Raw genomic sequence first — 5,159 nt, 5'->3', positions numbered from 1 at the left:
GATGGCCTTTAAAACAAAAACAAAAAACATTGCCATTATTTCAGTGCAATTGCAATGACCACGGTGAAAAAAAAAAACACCTGCAGTCCCGTAATCTCGCATTCCACAGCCATTCATCCCAGCCAGAAGCCATCTCTGGTTTACGCATTAATGGCAGTAATACCGACAAAGGAACACCAGTAAATCTTCGGTAATGTGGCATGTGTGCTGGTGTAGAGCTGCAGCTATCCTCGCCACTGCTGGCGAGAGAGGGGGGGGGGGGGGGAATTAAGGAGGCACACGGAATGTGTCTGCCCTGCATACAAAGTGCTCCGTTTTTTTTGTGTTGCTCTCTTTCCCTCAGTGTCAGAGACAGGCAGCGGCGGCGACATATATGAATCACACCTAAAACATTCACGCTTTAAAAAATATATATTCTGAACGTTTTCACATCATGCTACTACCTCACATTGTTATTATAATTGAGTGCGGCGTATAGATTATGCGGTACTGTTTGTGGATATTTTTTTCCCCCTGCACTATTTAACTGCTTATTTTTATGAAGACAAGTGTGGGGTGGTGGAGTGGCACAGTGGTCAGTTAGCACATGGGGTCACGGACGAGGCAATCTGACTTCAACTCCTGACCATGGCTATCAGTGGGAAGTCACATCAGAAACAGTCATGGGTCGCCACATTCCCCCCCCCCCACCACCTTCAACAAACCGTACAGACCACCATGGTGAAGCATGGTCAAACGGCAACCCCCCCCCATGGCTGAGACAGCATGAGGGAAGGGGGTTCATCCATAACATTATTAATAAGATTGACAAAAGCCTGAATGATTACGATTAGAAAAATAAATGAGAAAAAATAATTTGAGATTATTTTTCTACCTACGTGACTTTACCGAAAGAACCAAAGAGTATGGATTCCTGCAGTCACGAAAGCTTCAAATCTAGATTGATTACGATTAATGGTGATACGATTATTGGTCATCGTAGGAGAGCTATTGCATTTAAAACCAATGCCCAAACTACTTTCTAATGTATCTGACCAAGTACTTTACCAACATACTTAAAATAATTGCTGTATGGGAAGTCGCCCTCACACAAGCCGCATGTTTAAATGGGAAGGAATGCATAAAACATTAGTTAGTGCAGCTATGCGAAGGGGGAACACCCCCCCCCCCCGCAATATAACCGGTGAGCTATCAAATTATTCTGGTCACAGCTGAATGGGATATGAGCAATAAGTAAGTCAACGATGTAAACAAAACCTGTACATTAATTTACTTATACGTAAGCTTCAATGGAGTGTACTGCTAACAAGTAAAGTCTATTTTAGAGCCTGGAAATGCATGCCAATGACGCACGATCTTTTTTGTATACATTTTAAAAACATAGCCAATAGCCAATAGAACAGCCAAAAAGGTGAGCTGGCATATAATGTCGCATATCTGACCGGCACACGTCGGCCCAGACCAATGCATGGTGTAATGTCATTCTTTCTAGATTTGAAGCTTTCGTGACTGCAAGGATTCATATTCTTCGGTTTTTTCGGTAAAGTCACGTAGGTAAAGCATAAAAATTAATAAAAGTAAAATAAAATAAAAATCACGACGTTTCGGAGGCAACACAAGTCTCTGTCATCAGGTGGGACCGTCACAGCCAGATTTGCTGCATCAAGTGAGGCAAGGATTCAAGATATAATCCCTTAAAAAACGTCGTGATTTTTATTTTATTTTACTTTTATTAATATTAATGTTTTACCTACGTGACTTTACCGAAAAAAAACGAAGAATATAATGTCATTCTGTGCAGATGTTCAAGATATGCGACGACGTAAAGCCTCGTCTCGCTTAGCGAGCGCTCTTTCGACCGTAATTCGCGATATAACGAGAAACTTGAATTTAAGACATTTTCTCTCTCTCTCTCCCCAAAACGAGCAAAAATGATCGCTTGGCGAGCCGAGACCCGATCGACGTCGGGGGGGTGGTGGGGGAGAGACACACTGGGAGTGGGGAGTCCAGAATTTTCGGGGCATCGGAGAAATGCGTGCAGATGTCAGATAGGGCGCGACCTGGGGAGCGTTGCCCTCCCCAACAACCTTTCGGGATTCTAGATTTGAAGCTTTCGTGACTGCAAGGATTCATATTCTTAGGTTTTTTTAGGTAAAGTCACGTAGGTAAAAAAATTAAAATTAATAAAAGTAAAATAAAATAAAAATCACGACGTTTCGGAGGCAACACAAGCTTCCGTCTTCAGGTGGAACAGTCACAGCACGACAGCTGTATATTAATTTTAATTTTTTTACCTACGTGACTTTACCGAAAAAACCTAAGCATATGAACCTTTCGGGAGGCCACTCGCCATCACTCGGCTTTTCCTGTCCCAGGGCGTTCACGTTTTGTCGTGCGCCTCTTCCGAGCTCCAACAGGCTCGCATCGTAGGTCTTCGTCGCATTGTTCCGCTTTTCGAGCGTTAGTCAGGATGCTGCCTCTTGTCTTCCCGCAAACCTCATTCAACTTTTCCGTCGAGGAGCCAGTGCCCGATTATCCTCGTAGCACAAGTAGCAGCTACATATGTAGTAGCTTACTACATATGTAGTAGCTACGGGCTCCGCATTTTCAAGGGCCCCGCGCTAAATGCTTTCAAGCTATCAATTCCGGTTCAGTGATTCTGCACTTGCTCTATTACTATAGTACTATGCTGCCTTCAATTTTTATGAACGACTGGGTGTTTAAGGTTAGCGATTTGTCGTATTATCTGGCTGTATAGCAAATTAAAAAAACAATAACTTTACTATGCAAGTGAAAAATGTGGTTAAAAATGTCTTTTTTTTTATTTAGGTCCCCTTTATAACATATGCTACAGGCCCCGCACTAGCTTAATCCGGCACTGCGAGAACCCCACGTGTTCTCCCCACTCGGGGAGCCGGTCTCGACTTGATCGGAGTGGCCGGCGGAGATGAAGCCTTTGGCTTTATACCCGGGGGCACACTTCTAACGCCCGGAGATACGGAGGGGACAATTCTCCTTGGCCTAGCCACGAGGTCAAGCTCGAGTCGCTACCCCTGGGTCGGAGGGGTTTTTGCAAATCGCCTCTGGGGGTTCCGGATGGAAGAAAATGAAACGGGTGGTCTGAGGCTCACCCTTCGAGCCTCCAAGGTCGGGGAGAAAAATAAAGCTTTTTTTTTTTTAAATGGCGAGTGGTGCACTTGTTTTTTGAGGGTTGTTTTTATATCCAAGGAGCTGTACGGAGCGGTCCGCCCAGAGCTGCCCACTCAGACAGAAGTGCGTGGCCAGTGATATTTGAACCAGCGGACCTTGCTTGACCTCTGCTGCTCCCTCTACCCACTAACGTCTTAACCCTTCAAATCATATAAATACAGGGCCCCTGAAAACACCGTGGTTCTTCATGTGTGGTGTTGAATTTGATGTTTTGTTGCTTTGTAACATGTGTATTTCTCACGTTTACAAAAAAAGTTGTTCAGGAGTGGAAGATTTTGGGGCTGAAAATAACATCGGCTTTTACCACGAGTGTCAATGGAGACACGATGGATCGCTTAACTGCTTACCGAACAAAGTTCGCAGAACGTATGCATGTGTATTAAGCGTGACAAACCTGTACTGTATTTCTGTAAACATTCTAAGCCAACATTAAGCATGATACTCTGCTCACAAAATGTTTACGAGCACTTCACATATACATTTTCAAACGAATGTAAAAAAAAGCAATATATTGATTTATACAGTTGACTGACCCTTATGTCTAGCATGATATAATTACCATGTGCCACAACTTCATCAAGGTTTAATGTTAAAACGTCCCAACTGTAAGGAGATTCCTGTGCATGTTTATGGTCAATTAAGTCGTGAAAAGTCTGAAGCCACAAATTCACTTTATTGGTCAGAATTTGATGAATACATTAGCATGCAGACATGTGTTTGTAAATGTGACAATCTTGTCAGTTTGTGGAGGGTTATTGCCAATAATTTTGGCATAAAACTACCACGTGGCCGAATCCAAAAATATATATATATATTACTTAGTGGCTACAAAAGCCTACGATAACAATCTTAGAGGTTTGGATTACACCAATGAAATTACAAATATTCTACAGAGAAACCAAGATGGATATCTAACAGTTAAACTGGACCAAATCTGATACATCTTGAGAAAAAAAGATTTGGTTGAAGTATTTTCTCCCTTTGGGCTTCCCAAACACAAACGTTTTAATATTATGGCATCACACTGATAGCGCAATTGAAATAATTAAGGAAAAACATACTTTGTTCTTCACTCAATCTGATAAATGTTGTGTGTTTCATGAGCTCATCCGAGAAACTAAATGGTAGAGGAACCATTTAAAAATCAACAAATAATTTTGAAATCACAATCTGGCGAACAATTCTGGCTAATGCCACCTCCAAAAAATGTTAATAGTACCTTGACATTTGAGACGAAAAAACATCCGACTTACAGCTTTTAGCGCACGGTTGTTTTGTCTATTCTATACTTCAGGAGTTAAATGCCAACGGTATTTCAAAGAAATGTCTGTCTCTGTATCTCCGTGTAAGCAAGAGACGATAAAGACACATACACGGTTGGCTACGTACGGTGCGAAAGAAGTACAACATACATACGTAGACACACCGCGCAATAACTAGCTATCAATCGCCACTAAGTGGCGATGGACATTGCAGGGTAGGAGCACTTTGAGGCCATTTTAAGTGTCGAAGACTTGCTGACAGGTCACGGGACAGACTCCGGTGTTCAGGGTTGACCGACTGGGAAGAATGGCAGATGTATCACCTGTGCTTCCCACTGTGCCAACTTGTACTTTAGCCAGTTTAACACGTAGGCTTTCGCGACCAATGTTATTCATAATCAACGTTTTTGGGTTTAGATCGCGTTTATTTATAAATGTGTCGTAACCCTCCACCACCCGACACGGCCAATCAGTAAAAAAAATGTGTCACGTTGACAAAGACAAATAGTTCACTGCTTTAGCCCACCGGTGTGTTGTAAATGTTGTGGCTTCAAGTACTCAAATTGTAAATGTTGTGGCTTCAACACACCGGTGGGCTAAAGCAGTGAACTATTTGTCTTTGTCAACGTGACACATTTTTACTGATTGGCCGTGTCGGGTGGTGGAGGGTTATGACACATTTATAAA

Source organism: Lethenteron reissneri, chromosome 32, assembly GCF_015708825.2.
Source record: "Lethenteron reissneri isolate LAM-NWPU_2019-01 chromosome 32, ASM1570882v1, whole genome shotgun sequence".
Lineage (NCBI taxonomy): Eukaryota > Metazoa > Chordata > Hyperoartia > Petromyzontiformes > Petromyzontidae > Lethenteron > Lethenteron reissneri.
Note: the sequence above shows the minus strand (reverse complement) of the source record.